At 42.1% G+C, this 19,475-nt stretch overlaps 2 protein-coding genes and 1 long non-coding RNA gene across 3 annotated transcripts in view; 1 reads left to right on the top strand and 2 right to left on the bottom strand.

Annotated features, from left to right (window-relative positions):
- Nucleotides 1–19,475, top strand: part of LOC307042245 (uncharacterized protein) — a 492,007-nt gene that overhangs the window by 82,232 nt on the left and 390,300 nt on the right. The window lies entirely within an intron of this gene.
- adgra1b (adhesion G protein-coupled receptor A1b) overlaps nt 1–19,475 on the bottom strand; it is a 324,973-nt gene that overhangs the window by 266,346 nt on the left and 39,152 nt on the right. The window lies entirely within an intron of this gene.
- Nucleotides 6,427–17,487, bottom strand: LOC307042252. Its single transcript, XR_013809051.1, has 3 exons — nt 16,703–17,487; nt 15,979–16,026; nt 6,427–6,561 (listed from the first exon to the last, which is right to left on the bottom strand). It is a non-coding gene; the product is annotated as an uncharacterized lncRNA (long non-coding RNA).

Below are 19,475 nucleotides of genomic sequence, written 5' to 3'. Positions count from 1 at the left end.
CCGTTCCTCTCAAAGATTCTTGAGAAAGCAGTCGCAAAACAGCTGTGTGATTACTTAAAAAACTATGATTTATTTGAAGATTTTCAGTCTGGCTTTAGAACACAACATAGCACAGAGACAGCTCTGGTTAAAGTCACAAATGACATTCTAATAGTCTCAGACAAGGGACTTGTCTCTATTCTTGTTTTGCTTGATCTTAGTGCTGCATTTGATACTATCGACCATGATATCCTATTGCAAAGACTAGAGCACTTAGTTGGCATACAGGGAACTGCATTAGGCTGGTTTAGGTCCTATCTATCTGAACGCTCTCAGTTTGTACGTGTCAACGATGAATCTTCCATGCAAACCAAAGTTAGCCATGGAGTGCCACAGGGCTCAGTGCTTGGACCTATTTTGTTCACACTATATATGCTTCCGTTAGGCAATATTATAAGGAATCATTCTGTAAACTTTAATTGTTATGCGGATGATACTCAACTATAATTATCAATCAAGCCTGATGAAATTAATCATCTAAATAAAATTCAAGACTGCCTCAAGGACTTAAAAACGTGGATGACCTTAACATTTTTTATGTTAAACACGACCAAAACTGAAGTTATTGTACTTGGCCCGAAGAATCTACGAAACAAATTATCTAAAGATATACGGATGGCATTAATTTGGCCTCCAGTGAGACTGCAAGGAATCTTGGTGTTATATTTGATCAGGATTCATCCTTTAACGCCCACATAAAATCAATTTCAAGGACCGCCTACTTCCATCTACGTAACATTGCAAAAATCAGGCATATCTTTCCTCAAAACGATGCAGAGAAACTAGTCCATGCATTTGTTACTTCAAGGCTGGATTCTTGTAACTCCTTATTATCAGGGTGTACCAAGAAGTCAGTCAAGTCGCTTCAGCTGATTCAAAAATGCTGCAGCTCGTGTACTAACCAGAGTTAGGAAAAGGGACCACATTACTCCTGTTCTGGCTGCCTTACACTGGCTCCCTATAGAACACAGGATAGAATTTAAAATTCTTCTTCTGGCCTACAAAGCCCTTAATGGGCAGGCGCCATCTTACCTTAAAGAACTTATTATACCCTACTACGCATTGCGTTCCAAGAATGCAGGGTTGTTGGTTGTTCCTAGAATCTCTAAAAGTACAATGGGAGCCAGAGCCTTTTCTTATCAAGCTCCACTTTTGTGGAATCAGCTTCCAGTTTGTGTTCGGGCGGCAGACACCCTACCCTATGCGCTTAAGACCTTCCTTTTTGATAAAGCTTATAGTTAGGGCTGATTAGATTCAGCCCCTAGTTTTGCTGATATAGGCTTAGTTTGTCGGGGGACATCTTACTTCTTCCTTCTCTCTGTCTATACCTGTGTACTCTCATGTTCCGATTAACCCAGCTTCCCCAAATGTCTTTCTTTTTGGTGTCTATATACGCCGGGATCCGGAGTCATGGATGATCCTGCGGTCCTGTGTCATGGATCGCGAGTCCTGGATCTTGAGTCGTGGCTGTGGTCCTGGATCATAAGTCCTGGATGGATATCCTCGTGGATTCATCTTCCTATTATACACACATGCATTTACAAACATTTGGACTACCTATGTTGCAAATGTATTATCTTTTCAATTTACACAAGGCATCTATTGCACGTCTGTCCGTCCTGGGAGAGGGATCCCTCCTCTGTTGCTCTCCCTGAGGTTTCTCCCATTTTTCCCTTTAAACTGTGGGTTTTCTCTGGAAGTTTTTCCTTGTACGATGTGAGGGTCTAAGGACAGAGGGTGTCGTATTGTCATACTGATATTCTGTACAAACTGTGAAGTCCACTGAGACAAATGTAACATTTGTGATATTGGGCTATATAAATAAACATTGATTGATTGATTGATTGATGCTGGTTTAATCGCAGTCATATCAATCAATGTTAACTTGGAAAGCCAAAATATTGACATTTTAACTCAATAAAATACGTGACATTATTGTGGGACATCAGTAAAGCCTTAAATAGAAATATATAAGATGGCAGACATAGGCCTAATTGAATGCATTTTAACTGAACAATAACTGAATTAGTTTGTTTCACTCTTGGACCAGGGGTACAAAATCTATAAAGACTGCTGCAATAAGTACATTAATTAACTATCTCATCGATGTTTGTCTGAATTAATATGATGATATTAACAATCATATTATTCCTATCAGCTGTCAATCACTGTTATGATGCAGCGATTACCATTATGTTCCAGCAAAACACCTCACAAACTGATCAAGATCCAAAGCTTTAGTGCGTTTTGATTCAATGCTGACTACAGCCAAACTTGACAGTCTCTTCTCTGTCATTGTAGACTTCAAATACCTCGTTCCTTCCGTGTACAGTACTTGGGTCCGGATGCTTCTCGTTTTGCGCGGTCCAGTTCAAATGAAATCACCGTCAATCATATTTCCACGCTCGCGCCAGGGCCGGGGGAGGGGTTACAAGGCTCGTGTCTTGTGGTGGATTCACTTGCACTCGGACATTAGAGATTTTCTCTCATAAATGTCCAATGAGCCCAACGACCACTACCTCAGTGCCTGATATTATTAGAAAGCTAGGAATCTCCTCTTTCCAACAGTGTATTCAACTCAAAATGTGTCTTCGGGTCAATGCGACTGATTTAGATAGAGAAAGTCACATATGAGGCGATCTCCGAAAATCCTTGATAGTAAAAAGTGGATCTTATTTAGCTTTTTTCCAAGGACCACCTGCAATACCCTCACGGACCACCGCGCTTGAGAACAGTTTGAGAACCGCTGGTCTAACACTACTGTACCATTTCTTGATATGTGCTGTTTTCTGTGCATACTCTAATGAGGGTTATTATTCTTAAGCCCTTCAAGGCCACAGAACTGATTTGGCAGACTATGTTGAAACTACTCCTCTTCACACAAAGTTTGAACTTCCATATTCTGATAACCGTTATACTTTCTACAGCTCAAGGACACAGATGTTAAAGTAACGTGTTATAGCAGAACGTTTAATACAGCGTATTTCTGGTATATTCATTTTAATGTCACCTGATATATAGGATGTGTGTTTAACTTGAATGGACGAGTCAAATTTTTCCTCTTAATTACAGAGAGGTTTTTTATATATATTGCTAAAATGATGTCCCATTTTAAGTCGAAGTAGATTAGCGCAAATGGGCTTTTCTTCCACTTTTGTGTTATAATCAAAAAGTTTTTTTGGGCTATTTGTGAGTAGGTAAGGTACAGTATAACCTGTGATTTCTGCCTTGAGTAAAATGATTACCCGTTGATAAGTATTTTTCAGAAAGTCATTTTGGGCTTTCAAGGGCGGAACTCAGTAGGTTATCTTTAAGAGTTTTTTGTATGATCTGGAAACTTAAATTAATAAAAGGAGGAAAATGTTATGTCAAGTCTTGGACCTTCTCAATATAACTATACTTTAATTACAGTTTCCAGATATTAGAAGAGGCCCATGAGTCTCTTTGCTAATTATCAATGGTCTTTGCAATTAACAGAGGAACTCCAAGAGAGGGCTTCCTCAGATATTAGAAGAGGCCAGAGACGATTGGGTCACACAGTTAGAGAGACAATGGTCCTTCTGAGTTATCAACAGATGTATTCATTTTGAGTGAGCGGACTTCGAGGTTGGAGGAAGTTCAGAGAAGGCCTTAGGGTATAAGAACAGTTAACCTTTGTTAGTTAACTAATCCTAAGGAGGTCATGAGACGAGGACTTTTAAACATATACAAGTATAGCTTTCAGACAGAAAAACAGGTGACATTTGTGTGGTGGGCTGCATGATATGATGTGTGTGTGTTCATTGCAGTGGCTATATGTGCTGTATGATAACTGCTCAACTATGCCTGTGTTTGTGTTTTATTTGATTCCTCTGTTTTATTCTTTCATGTTGTGAGTGCTAAATTGCCACAACATCTTGGAGTAGTTGGCTTAAACATATGTGTGTGTGTTGAAGATGTTTAGGGGGAATGTATGTGCGTTCTGTCATGACTCCAAAGCATTGTTGTGGGACTGCTTGAGGGCAGAGAGACACACACACACACACACACACACACACACACACACACACACACACACACACACACACACACACACACACACACACACACACACACACACACACACACACACACACACACACACACACACACACACACACACACACACACACACACACACACACACACACTGTAAGGAGATGGAGCGAAACAGATGGAGCGAAACAGATGGAATCAACGACTGCTGACTCATTGCCTAGGGCCCCGCCCAGAAGTGAAACCGGCCAATGGAGAACTACCAACTCACTGCCTAGGGCCCCGCCCAGGAGTGAAGCAACCAATTAGAAATATGGAGGGAGGAGCAACCGACACAACTCATCCCCACTTGTGTGTATAAATATTATGATATTCTTATGCTCGGCGCTCTTCTTCTGACTGGCCGTTCGCGAGACGTATCTCACACGGTGGTAGAACTTGAGCCTGGAGTACTCTGTATTTTGGACTGTTGCAGAGTGCTCTGTATTATGTATTGTTGTTTTTTACCATTAAAACTGATTATTGTTTAACCTTTATCCTGGTGCTTTGAGTTCCTTCTTTTGTGAACCAGCTCATCAAGGGACGCGCGGAGCCGAGGTGAACCTTCCAACCACTCAATTGGGTGGTGCTCCAACAGTGTCTAATAGCGATATGAGACATCCATGTGAAAGCAGATTTCTGAGGCGTTCCGCCTAGCTACACAAAACTCTGTCTGCGCCCTATCTTGTATAAGCTTTGCTATTCTGTGACTATAGAGAACCGCAGTGACGCGTCCTAAAACCCGGTAGTAAACTCCTTCCAGTTCCTTTGTCAAAAACCAAAGCAATTTTTCCATAGGATTTGGGAAAATAGCTCGAAATAAGGTCTATGGTTGACACACATTTAAGAGAGGGATCACGTTTTGTTCGGCCGGATAATCTCCACATGTCAACCCTACTTTTATAATTTTTTAATAATAAATCTAGTCGACAGAAGCAAAATGCTAACGTTATGCTATAAACGAACTACAAGCTAGTACAGCAGCAGGGTCGCACGACTTCAACGTCACGCCAACTTAAGATCGTTTCAACTGGCTTGCACTGAAACTGAACTTTGAACACTTTCAATATATTAACATTTTAAACTGTATACACCGGTTATCTAGGCCCTTTTTGTTTTGTTTAATTTATATCACGTTTATCTAGGCCCTTTTTTTTTTTTTATGTATACATTTCACACTGTGGGAAACGATATTTCGATATTTCTGGATGTATAACACATGTAGAATTTTTACAATGAAGCTGACTTTGACTTTCACGCGCTTGCATTTTTTAACAAAGCTTTTCATTTTAGCCACACTGAATTTAACTAAAAGTCATGGCTGTGTCAATTACCAGTCTGATATCGTTTTACAAAGATGACAAGAAGAGTGTAGATAGAGGAGAGAACCGTCAGGACACGTAAAACAGTGCAGCCTAGATGAAGGTGTGCTTACCGGTGTTGTCAGGGCTAGCATGAGGGACAAGGTTTATATTGTCTGTGAGTAGCAAGAGTACCGTTAACCTTGAGTTAATTTATTCACATTAGTGACATTAATTCCCATCAACAAATCCATTTTATGTGTCACATGAAATCTTTATTACAAATATTACACACCAGAAAACACAGAAATATCCATGAAATAAACATACAGTATGCTATAAACAATTAAAGGGATAATTGGGAAGGCATTACAAATGTAAATATATTTTAAATAATAAAACAATCCCACCACCACAGTTATCTACAGGAGAAGAGGGAATTCTCTCCACAAAATGTGAATGCCCACGTGGAGAATGGAAATGCAGTCATGCGGCTGCATTAGTCATCTTTACCATCCACAATTTCAGCTGCACTGACACCCCCTGTCAGTGGAAGAAGCCAAAGGCAGCTAAACGTACACATTCAGTGGAGGAGCTATTTCCTCCAACCAATAATTAATTCAACCCGCTGACAAGAGAGCCCACCTCCGAAGATCATGACTGGCTGAGGGACAGACTCGGGGGCAGGTTCTCAGGAATTTCTTGGCTTCTCTCTCCCGAGCCAGAAGAGGAACACTACAGCTTGGAAACACTTACTGTTCCTGAAATTATCAAATCTGTTGGGCATCAGGGACCTGATGCAATTGTGGCAAGCATGGCATTGTCTGAGGAGCAACAGAGGGCAACTCAGGTGGCTACCACTGGTCAGCTTACCAACCCAAACTGGCATTTGTTCAGGAAAGGAAGGTTGACTGCCAGCAACTTTGGAGCTGTCCTGAGGTCAAAGCGTGTGACTGCTTCCCTTATTGCCAGGGTAACAACAGGCCCTTGATGGTGTTTTGTCTGTACAGTGGGGGACTATGAATGAATGTGAGGGCGTCAAGGCATTTACCACTGCAACCTAGATGCAGGTCCATGAGTCAGGTTTGTGGCTCTCCCAATCAGGATTGTTGGGGGCATCTCCAGATGGTCTGGTAAGGTCTTCCGCTGTGCTGGAGGTAAAGTGTCCCTACGGAGCCAGGGAAATGACAATTAGTGAAGCATTGCAAATCAAGGGCTTCTGTGTCAGTAAGGAAGGAGAAACATTTAGCCTGCGTGAGGAACATCCTTACTGGCACCAAGTGCAAGGTGAGCTTCAGGATTGTTATCACGGACCACTATTGCGGTAAGCATGTTGTAACTTCCGGTTGTTGTTGTCATCTCCGGGTATCCCGTGTGCCTGTTCTGTTGCTGATAGCTTATTATCTTAACTTAATCGATCGTTTTAAAACTCTTGATCACGGCAACTGCCTGACGTTGTAATCACACGTTACTACAGCTTAAGCACTCACAACCTCTCCTTCTCTTAGCGACTGTAACTCCACAGTTGCCTACACTCTTTTCGGGTTTGCTAACGGTAGCTACTTTAGCTTGATAGCTAGCCATGGCTCTTTCCCCACCCTCGGGTGCTATTTCCTGCTCTAACTGTCTCATGTTTGGTTACTCCCCTACCTCCTTTACTGGTACCGATACATGTGTTAAATGTAGTATAGTTGTTAGGTTGGAGGCGGGAATCATAGGCATAGAAGCCTGGCTCCGCATCTTAGAAAATAACTCAGCTACAGTAAAGCCCATGTTAGCCGGTGCGGACCGGCAAAAGGTAGCTCCTCTTAGCCGTCCCTCGGCAACTCCCGAGCAGCAGGGAGAATGGGTGACTGTTCAGAAGGGGCATAACGCGAAACCCGCAGGTCCCCACCAACCCGTTCACATATCTAACAGATATTCCCCACTCAGCGAGACACCCGCTGAGAAGCCAACTCTGGTTATTGGTAGCTCTATTATGAGACACGTGAATTTAGAGACCGAAGCGTCCACAGTCACATGCATTTCGGGGGCCAGAGCGGGCGACGTTGAGGCGCATCTTAGACTGCTGGCTAAAAATAAACGTAAATACAGTAGGATTGTTATTCACGTCGTTGGTAATGATGTTCGTTTACGCCAATCAGAATGCACCAAACTTAATGTGGCGTCGGTGTGTAGTTATGCTAAAACAATGTCGGACACCGTAATCTTCTCTGATCCCCTCCCCAATCTGACCAATGATGACATGTATAGCCGCATGTCATCATTTCAGCGCTGGTTGTCTTGGTGGTGCCCAGCAAACAATGTGGGCTTCGTGAATAATTGGACAGCCTTCTGGGGAAAACCTGGTCTGATTAAGAGAGACGGCATTCATCCTACTTTGGAAGGTGCAAATCTCATTTCGGCAAACATTTCAGGGCTCTTTGGACTTAATCCATGACAAACTGGAGTTGAGACCAGGAGGCAGAGTCGCAGTCTTACACGCTTCTCTGCGCTCTCTCCTAGGCAGTCACCCATAGGAATCCCGAACCCAATAAAATACCCAATATTAACGGTGTGTGTGTTTGCCCAAGGACAATTTAAGGTAAAACCTAATAGAGGTGTCATACATAATAACCTAATAAAAGTAAATGTAACAACTACTACAGTGCAACAAAACAGGAAGATTAAATGTGGTCTCTTAAACATAAGATCTCTAGCATCTAAAGCAATACTGGTAAATGATTTAATATCAGATTATAATATTGATATATGCTGTCTCACTGAAACTTGGTTGAGACATGAAGAAAATGTCAGCATAAATGAGGCCACTCCACCCAGACATATCAATACTCATATTGCCCGAGGCACGGGCCGAGGAGGTGGAGTTGCAGCAATCTTTGACTCAAGTTTACTTATCAATACTAAACAAAAATGTAATTATACCTCCTTTGAAATCCTCATTTTCAGTCTTACGCATCCGACCTGGAAAACTTTGCAGCCAATCTTATTTGTTACAGTGTACCGTGCACCAGGTCCTTATTCAGAATTCTTATCAGAATTCTCTGAGTTTTCATCAGCTTTGGTACTTAAAACAGATAAAGTAATTATCGTAGGTGACTTTAATATTCATGTTGACGATGATAAAAATAGCCTTACTGTTGCATTTAACTCTATATTAGATTCTGTTGGTTTCTGTCAGAGTGTAAATAAACCAAACCACTGCTATAATCACACTCTTGACCTTGTTCTGACTTATGGTATTGAAATTGAGCAACTATTAGTCGAACCGCATAATCCTGCTTTATCCGACCATTTCTTAGTAACTTTTGAAGTACTGTTACTAGACTACAAAGCATTAGCCAAAAGCTCCTGCAGCAGAAACCTATCTGTTAGTGCTATAGCCAAATTTAAGGAAGAGATTCCACCAATACTTAACTCGATAGCATGTCTGCATGTAGGGGAGGAAACTTATACAAAATGTACACAACCCCAAATTGATTATGTTGTTGATAGTGCTACAGATGCGCTGCAAATAAAATTAGACTCTGTTGCTCCTTTGAAAATGAAGAAAATAAAACAACATAGATTAGCTCCATGGCATAATGCCGAAACCCGCAAAATAAAGCAAAAGTCGAGACAACTTGAAAGGATATGGCGTTCCACTAAACTTGAAGAATCTCGTTTAATTTGGCATATTACACTCAATGAATATAAGAAAGCACTGCGTAAGGCGAGAGCAGCATACTACTCTTCATTAATAGATGAGAATAAGAATAATGCAAGATTTCTTTTCAGCACTGTAGCCAGGCTGACAGAGAGCCACAGCTCGACTGAGCCTTCTATTCCCATAGCACTCAGTAGTAATGATTTTATGTGCTTTTCTAACGATAAAATTGTTACTCTTAGAAACAAAATCAATGAACTCTTGCCTTTGACCAGTATAGTGTTATCAACAGCTCCCGGAAACGTAAGTTCTAATATTACACTAGATAGTAAACTAGAATGCTTTTCAGCCATAAACCTTGAACAATTAAATTCAATGATTCTCTCTTCTAAACCATCAACGTGTATCTTAGACCCGATTCCAACTAAGCTGTTAAAATAAGTTTTTCCATTAATTAGCACTTCTTTATTAAATATTATGAATATGTCTTTATTATCAGGCTATGTTCCACAATCATTCAAAGTAGCAGTGATAAAACCGCTTCTTAAAAAGCACAACCTCGATCCAGAGGTTTTAGCCAACTATAGACCTATTTCTAATCTTCCGTTCCTCTCAAAGATTCTTGAGAAAGCAGTCGCAAAACAGCTGTGTGATTACTTAAAAAACTATGATTTATTTGAAGATTTTCAGTCTGGCTTTAGAACACAACATAGCACAGAGACAGCTCTGGTTAAAGTCACAAATGACATTCTAATAGCCTCTGACAAGGGACTTGTCTCTATTCTTGTCTTGCTCGATCTTAGTGCTGCATTGGATACTATCGACCATGATATCCTATTGCAAAGACTAGAGTACTTAGTTGGCATACAGGGAACTGCTTTAGGCTGGTTTAGGTCCTATCTATCTGAACGCTCTCAGTTTGTACGTGTCAACGATGAATCTTCCATGCAAACCAAAGTTAGCCATGGAGTGCCACAGGGCTCAGTGCTTGGACCTATTTTGTTCACCCTATATATGCTTCCGTTCGGCAATATTATAAGGAATCATTCTGTAAACTTTAATTGTTATGCGGATGATACTCAACTACATTTATCAATCAAGCCTGATGAAATTAATCATCTAAATAAAATTCAAGACTGCCTGAAGGACTTAAAAACGTGGATGACCTTACATTTTTTGATGTTAAACACGACCAAAACTGAAGTTATTGTACTTGGCCCGAAGAATCTATGAAACAAATTATCTAAAGATATATTAACTATGGATGGCATTAATTTGGCCTCCAGTGAGACTGTAAGGAATCTTGGTGTTATATTTGATCAGGATATATCCTTTAACACCCACATAAAATCAATTTCAAGGACCGCCTACTTCCATCTACGTAACATTGCAAAAATCAGGCATATCTTGCCTCAAAACGATGCAGAGAAACTAGTCCATGCATTTGTTACTTCAAGGCTGGATTATTGTAACTCCTTATTATCAGGGTGTACCAAGAAGTCAGTCAAGTCGCTTCAGCTGATTCAAAGTGCTGCAGCTCGTGTACTAACCAGAGTTAGGAAAAGGGACCACATTACTCCTGTTCTGGCTGCCTTACACTGGCTCCCTATAGAACACAGGATATAATTTAAAATTCTTCTTCTCGCCTACAAAGCCCTTAATGGGCAGGCGCCATCTTACCTTAAAGAACTCATTATACCCTATTGTCCTACTAGGGCATTGCGTTCCAAGAATGCAGGGTTGTTGGTTGTTCCTAGAGTCTCTAAAAGTACAATGGGAGCCAGAGCCTTTTCTTATCAAGCTCCACTTTTGTGGAATCAGCTTCCAGTTTGTGTTCGGACGGCAGACACCCTATCCGTTTTTAAGAGTGCGCTTAAGACCTTCCTTTTTGATAAAGCTTATAGTTAGGGCTGATTAGATTCAGCCCCAAGTTTTGCTGATATAGGCTTAGTTTGTCGGGGGACATCTTACTTCTTCCTTCTCTCTGTCTATACCTGTGTACTCTCATGTTCCGATTAACCCAGCTTCCCCAAATGTCTTTCTTTTTGGTGTCTATATACGCCGGGTTCCGGAGTCATGGATGATCCTGCGGTCCTGTGTCATGGATTGCGAGTCCTGGATCTTGAGTCGTGGCTGTGGTCCTGGATCATAAGTCCTGGATGGATATACTCGTGGATTCATCTTCCTATTATACACACATGCATTTCCAAACATTTGGACTACCTATGTTGCAAATGTATTATCTTTTCAATTTACACACGGCATCTATTGCACGTCTGTCCGTCCTTGGAGAGGGATCCCTCCTCTGTTGCTCTCCCTGAGGTTTCTCCCATTTTTCCCTTTAAACTGTGGGTTTTCTCTGGAAGTTTTTCCTTGTACGATGTGAGGGTCTAAGGACAGAGGGTGTCGTATTGTCATACTGATATTCTGTACAAACTGTGAAGACCACTGAGACAAATGTAACATTTGTGATATTGGGCTATATAAATAAACATTGATTGATTGATTGATTGATTGATTGAGCTTCACCTCACTGCAAGAAAGAAAAATAAATTTAGAAATGTGACCCGCTCTATCGAAATCAGTCGGAAGTCGCAACGGCTCATTTAAAAAATAAACGTGGATTTGCGTAAAAAACAATTTTTTCGGAGTTCGGGTGTTTTGTTTGATTTTAAATAAACAAAGTCTTGGCTTTCAGAATATGCAACTTTTATTTCCAAACTCACACGATAAATACATTCTTTAAGCTTGTAAAGGGAAGATGACAGGCAATCTGCTCTTCCGCAGCGCCGCCCCCCCTCCCTACGGCTGACATTATGAATGTAAGCGTAGAGTAATCATAAATAACACGGCAGGGTCCCTAACAGTTTGTTTTCATCTGATTTCAATTAAACAAAGTCTTGCCTTTCAGAATATTTAACTTGTTTCGGTTGTGACGACCCCTGCTTGGAGGTCTCCTATGGTGCGTAGGGCCCTTTAATGATCCTCCTCTGCTTGTGCCCACACTGATTGAGGACACCTGACGCACTGATTGAGGACACCTGACAGCTCGCACCGGAGGATTAAAAGGCCTGAGCCAGAGCCTCGAGGTCTCTCCCCGCCAGAGGACTGGACCTCGGAGAGCAGCGGCGCTTATTCTTATTTTGCCTTGCCGTATGTTTGTTTTTTGGCCACGTTACGTTTTGCCAAATAAATACCTTTTTATATACATATTCTTGTCCTTCCCACGCTTTTTGTTATGGCCAAGAGCCAGGCCATGACAGATGGGGGCTCGTCCACTTCTTTTATCTGTGATACAACAACGGATAGGTAAGATTTGTGTTGGGAGTTGGTGCGCGTGTATAAAGTTTGTTGGGAGCGCGTGTGCAGGGCGGCCGGTTTCTTTGTTTCGGCTCATTGTGGGAAGGACATTAGATTTCAGATCGTTGTTTGGGGACTGATTAGATCACTTTGTGAGGCTTTGATTTGTTTTGCATTATATTTCAGGACAGGGTTTGCCAGTTGTTCTTAGCCGTGATCAGCTGTTTGCTTTATTTTTCCTTTGTCTCTCGTTGACACGGGTGCGTTGTATGTGGAGCAGTGCGGAGCGGTGCGGAGTTTTCCCTGGCAGGTTAAGCGGCTGTTCCCTTGGGATTGTTGAGCGGGGTGTGTAGTGTTGCGGAGAAAGTGGTTGAAGCTTCGGCTTGGGAGCATGGCCGTGGTCTCAGTAGTGTTGCTAGCCTGCTAGTCGCTTTGCTGGGCCAGCGGTCTCCAGTGCATAAATACCCACCACAAGTAACTGCATGAAGACTAAGGAGGAGATTAGTCAGTGGGATGTTAACAGTTAATGGGGAAACTCCAATCAATAAGTTAGTGTTGTTCCACTTTGGACGCATAGCAAACGTTGTGGTGTTGATCCGGTTTTTTTTTGTTGTTTTTTTCCTCTCTCGGCTTAAAAGGTTCGGTTTTGTATTCCGGTGAGGGCCCGGTCTAAATTAATATGGCTGACGTAGAGGCATTTATTGAAGCTCCGTCTCAGGAGTCTCTTGGCACTTTTTCAAGAGACCAGCTGCTATTGATTGCTGAGCATTTCTCGGTGACTATTGTCGGTGATAGGAAGATGAAGGGGAACATCAAAGACTCTATAGTGTCGACATTGAGTGAGACAGGAGTGTTTGCTGCAAAGGAAGAGGGGGTTTTGTCAAAACCTCTTTCAGGCTAGTGCACTTTCTTTTGAGCAGCAGAAGGAATTGTTGTTGTTGCAGCTGGAACATGACAGAGTAAAGTATGCGTTGGGAATTGAAAAGGAAATCACAGTGGAGCGGATACGGCAAGAATCTGAGAAAGCCAAGATAGAGTTGGAGGGACATCACCTGTCTATTCTCAGAGATGGTGAAGGGCAGGGTGAACAGGTGCCCAGGTCTCATCGTTTTGACATTAATAACCTGCGCTTGCTGCCGCACTTTAATGAAAGTGATCCTGACACATTTTTGTTGTTGTTTGAATGTGTAGCTAGGGCTAGAGATTGGCCTGATGCAGACTGCGCACTGATGCTTCAGTGTGTTCTCACAGGAAAAGCACAGTCTGCATATTCCTCCCTATGTTTTGAGGATAGCTCTAGTTATAGTAAGATAAAATCGGCGGTACTTAGAGCATATGAACTGGTGCCAGAGGCCTATCGACAGCGTTTTAGGTCCTTTGAGCAGAAACATGGTCAAACCTATGTGGAGATGGCGAGGGATTTGTCGGTTCATTTTAATCGTTGGTTAACTGCTCTTGAAATCGCTTCTTTTGACGATTTGTGTGAACTCATGATTTTGGAACAGTTCAAAAATATTCTTCCTGACAGGATTGCTACTTACATAACAGAACACAAGGTAACTTCCGCGGCTGGAGCTGCAGTGGCAGCTGATGAGTTTGTGTTGCTTCATAAGAGCAGGTTCGGAGGGTGCTCTGGGGCACTAACTGTTTGTGAAGGAAATAGGAAGGATGTTGGGATGGATCCAGAGAAATCGAGTTTGATCAAATCTAATGTGGTTAATAACGATGATTGCCACTACTGTCGTGAAAGAGGCCATTGGAAGGAAGAATGTCCTGCGCTTAGAGCAAAATCTGAGGGAGGAAGATATTTTGTTGGGCCTGTTGCGTTGGCTGCTCCTGTGAAAAGCTGCTTTGGTGCCGATGTGCTTAAATCCCACTTATGTGGATCTGAGGTTTTGGCATCTTATACTCCATTTATACGAGACGGCTTGGTGTCATTGGTAGGTAGTAATGTCAGAGTTCCAATCAAAATCTTGCGGGACACAGGGGCTTTTGACTCCTATATTTTTGACTCTGTTTTGCCGTTGTCGGATGAAAGTGACACAGGTGACACAGTTCTGAGTTGGGGAATGGGATTAAAAGTTCTTCCTATGCCTGTTCATAAGGTGTATATTGACTGTGACCTTGTTAAAGGTGAAATAGCTGTTGGTGTACGTCCAGCTTTGCCAATCGAGGGGATACATTTTATTCTGGGCAACGGTTTGGCACGTAGCAGAGTTTGGGCTGATGTTCTTCCGGCATTTTTAGTGAATGGTGGGCTGATTGAGTCTGGGTTTGAGGAGAGCTCTACAGTGGTGCCAGAGGTCACGTCCTCCTGCGTGATCTCGCGGGCTATGGCCAAAACTATGTTGCGTAGAAACCAGAAGGCCAAGCATTGCTCCACTGGTCAAAGTGGTTGTGGTGGTGGTGGCGGCGGCTTTGATGGTGGTCGTGGCGGCAGCGGCAGCAGGGGTCGAGGACGTGGCAAGGAAATGTTCTGTTATCGGTGTGGAGATCAAGGACATATGGCTAGGGACTGTGACCAAACGGAGGACGTGTGCTACAACTGCAACAAACCAGGCCACATGGCTCGTGACTGTGGGCGTGCCAACGACCGGAGGTGCTACTCCTGCGGTGGGCTTGGTCACATCCAGAGACGTTGTAATAAGGTGGTATATTACAATTAGGGTTCGCTAAGAGAGGGTGCTATATATTTGTTGTGTTCTGTGACTTTTTGTTTTTGTTTGGGATAGGGTCCATTCGTTATGCCGGTGGTCCTGGGGACACCGACTTTAAGGGGGGGGGGTGTGACGACCCCTGCTTGGAGGTCTCCTATGGTGCGTAGGGCCCTTTAATGATCCTCCTCTGCTTGTGCCCACACTGATTGAGGACACCTGACGCACTGATTGAGGACACCTGACAGCTCGCACCGGAGGATTAAAAGGCCTGAGCCAGAGCCTCGAGGTCTCTCCCCGCCAGAGGACTGGACCTCGGAGAGCAGCGGCGCTTATTCTTATTTTGCCTTGCCTTATGTTTGTTTTTTGGACACGTTACGTTTTGCCAAATAAATACCTTTTTATATACATATTATTGTCCTTCCCACGCTTTTTGTTATGGCCAAGAGCCAGGCCATGACAGAGGTAAATTCAGATGATAAATACAACTTTGAAGCTTGTAACGGCATAATTACAAGCGGAGAACGGAGTAATGTAACGTCACAGCAGGCATAACAACAGCCGGTGTTTCTCGTGAGGGTTTTCCCCGGGAAACAAACGCAATACACACAAACGTAAAAAGACGCAAACACACACACACGTATACACACACACACACACTCGCGAGCTTCCCCCAGACCAGTAATCCAAACGAAAATATCTTCCCTCCGTAGTATTTTGATCATTTGCTCCACTAATAATCAATCAGATCGATGGATTCCAGAGAAGAGGAAACTTTGAAGGCCTTTTTCTCAAAATGATTATATAATGTGACATATTTCGCTTAATATTTGGAGTACAAAAACAATCCTGATATCATTAGAAAGCTAGGAATATCCTCTTTCCAGCAGTGTATACAAATCAAAATGTATCTTCGGGTCAATGCGACTGATTTCGATAGAGCAGGTCACAAATTGTGAATCTTTTTGAATTTACATTTACTCGCCTTTGCAATGTTGTGGTTGTTAGAGTGTTAGGTTTCCTGTCAGCTCGTCTGTTGGGAAGATATAAAATATTAGTTTCATGGAAGTCACACCGTCACATATACAGTACTGTAAGAGCATTAAGACATACAGTACATAGGCTAAAACAAAACATCTAAAGATACAACCTTGCACTTTGATAAGTCTTGTGAACATTTTCACTATTTTGACATTTTTAAAGATCAAAATTGAACTAAATAAATAAATGGTAGACTAATCCATATTGAAAATAGGTGTCAGCTGCTACACTAATTATAATAGTTATATTTCTTAATGAATTAAGATAAGATATTACTGTATTGATCAACATTTGGGAAATGTTTGTGTTGCAGCAGCATAACAAGAAAAACAAAATATAAGTTATTATATATACAAAAGTATGTGAGGGGGGAATATTAAATGGAATATAAATGTGAAATGTACATGTGCTTTTACGTCCAAGAGACGCCATGGAGCAGAGAGTTCTCTGCCAGCCAGAGTTGATTTGTTATTAGTTCAATATGTCAAACTGATTTCCCTGACTACAATCTACATGGTGAAACGTTAGGCTGCTTGTACTAATTAGACTTATCATATAAGCCACACAGGTTTTAATAGGATGTATTCATTATCTTTACTTATGTTGCGGTCTTTTCAGTTTTTCAATAGTTTCACCGTGACATGGACACAAATGTAACGTCAGCTTACCTCATGGCACGAATCCAGACTCTCCTTTGGAAAACATTGGCCGGGAAACGATAGAACGAGCACGTTTCACGCGAAGACCTGTGGCTGCAACCCGGAGCAAAGCAACCAACCATTGCGTAGCTAACTATTAGCGCTAGCTTTAGCTAACGTTAGCTAACGAAACAAACTGCCGAGTAAAATTGGAAAACACTGGTAATTAATTATTCTATGAATTTGTATATCAAAAATAGAGATTCTAATGGTCAGATATAGATATACAGATACTAAAGATACTATACTAAAGATAGGCAGGTACTTGCTTTCAAGCAGAACACGGGGGAAAACAAACTTAGCGGGAATGTTTACGTGTTCGGCGTAATGACGTACAACGGCCTCGACAATTTCTGTAGTCCTATTCGGCCACTCTGTAACAACCATCATTTTTCAGACACGTAAACTCTTCAAAAATCACCAGTGGGCTCACTGCTGATGTATTTAATGTTGTAGAACAAAACGTGATTCATCTCTTAAATTTGTGTCAACCACAGACCTTATTTCGAGCTATTTTCCAAAACCCTATGGAAAAAATGCATTGCTTTTTGACGAAGAAACCGGAAGTGCTAAAAGGTCTAACTTACTTCCGCGTTTTAGGACGCGTCACTGCGGTTCTCTACGACACCCAACTAATTCTGTCCTTTCCCCGCTCAGAGACCCAGGTCGTCGCACGCATCTCTGCTTGCCTACAGATGTAGCACTTAATTTCAGACAGTTTGAAACGAGAGGGCCGTGATTGGTACGTGATCTGCCCTCGCTCAAGGGAAAACCTCCAGCTTGACTTGAGAACGCCCCCGTGATAAATAAATGTAATTATAATGAAGCCAGCTGCAATGGATCATTGATCCACCAGGGGGTGCAGTGGGGTTCCACACTGGAGCTCATGTGAAATAAAGTCAGATACTGTACAGTACACTGGATGTATAGCGGAACTTAATGTTGTTTAGTCTAAAAAAACGAACGGGAGGAAATGCAGCCCGGCTCTCGATTTTTAATCCTAATTTAATCATCATCTTCACCACGATCATTTATGTTTATGTTTGCCGAATTGACATGAAATCACTGACAAATATGAATATACTGTATTCAACTTCATTAAAACGTTATTAACGTGCCTAAACTCAGTAATTATACGATCATGTTCTGATAATGATGGCGCAATAGCCCCGCCTCTCCCCACCTCTGCTGCTAACCCCCGCGTCAAAGTAAACTGCACACTGAATTCAGATTATTTATCTTTCTCTCGATATGGACATAAACGCGAGTGAAGTCTAATCTGACAGGACGGAGACACGCAGCTCTGCTCACCTGCAGCTCCTCCCGCTGTAATGCAGCGGGGAACGGAGTAAAACACACACTTCAGTCAGATCATCGCCCTTAGTTATTTTAATTACCTCTCGAACTACCTAAACTAGTTATAAATATGCTTATTTTTACTGTCGGCCAGGTCACTCATTACTGGATCAGCTGCTGCATGAGACAGACACTGACGCTGTCCGAAGAGAGGGAGGAAAAAGAGAGGCTCCGTGTATTTTATTATTATATAGAGTCGTTATTCATTTGTTTTAATGCTCAATAAATAACAAAGAAGACCTTTGACCGGCACTTTTTATAATTTTGTCCGGAAGATTTAAACTTTAATACAGGTTGACCTCTGCCCCATAGATGTATAATAAGAACTGGATACAGCGTGGGAGGCGGGGCCTCATTCATTCCTATGAGAGTTGCTTGGCGCATGATGATAAAATGGCCCAACTTTTGAGAGAGCGAAACGTCACAGATTACCCGGCATGCCTGAGAAGTACCCGTATGTGCGCTCATTGCGCATGCGCAACTTTAACCAAAATGCAAATAATTATTGCACTGTATATATATACATACAGTGCAATAAGCTTCTTAGTGCAATAAGTAGCTACAGGGACGTTAATCTAACGTTGGTAATATTAACTTTATTTAATACAACATTTACGGTACAAGATTTAATCATACAGCCCATGTAGTATAATATTTTACAAATGAGGAATTACAGCAAACATGTGCAATATATCCATTATTACAGCTCCGTGGGATGGCAGTGAGACGATATGGGTCCGTTTTTATTGTGCATCCATGGGTAAAGATAAACGCATGTAATGCTGAACCTGCTGAACACGTAACATGAACGTGCCGGGCGGCGCGGTCCCGTGGGTTAGATGCGCGTTCATAATGCAGAGGGATATAGCTCTCAGAATAACGTTATTAGCACATTTTTACAACTTGAGGAAAGAATGTTTTTTATTAGGGCTATACAAATGTTCATACTGGGTGGTTTATTTAGTTTAAAAAAATTATCCAACGATTTACAGACCATTCTTTCACCATGTAAGTCAATGGGAAAAAGTGTTTCCGGGCCCAGCAACCTAAACAAAGTGTAGTACCGCCGTTTGGCCACGACGAATATTCTACTAAGAGTCCGGCGCACTTCCTGGGGGCTTGCTCGGCCCCCACCGCGGAGAATAAACAGAAGGGTAACCATGACAACCATGCTTCTTCGCTAATGTTATGCCACTGGTCCGTGGTCAGGCCTGGGAACCGACGGGAGACACTGGACTCAAGTGTCTGCCTCACATTGAGGGGAAGGGGCATTTCCCCTTTGCTCCCGCTCCAGTTTGTGATTCTGACCATATTCTCATAGGTTTCAAATGGTAACATGGCCATGAACATATCCCGCTATTAGAATGCAATTTTTAAAAACATAGGG

The sequence above is a fragment of the Notothenia rossii genome (assembly GCF_949606895.1).
Source record: "Notothenia rossii genome assembly, chromosome: 6".
In the NCBI taxonomy this organism is placed as follows: Eukaryota; Metazoa; Chordata; class Actinopteri; order Perciformes; family Nototheniidae; genus Notothenia; species Notothenia rossii.
The sequence above is the reverse complement of the archived record's forward strand: the minus strand, read 5'-3'. Positions and strand labels throughout refer to the sequence as shown.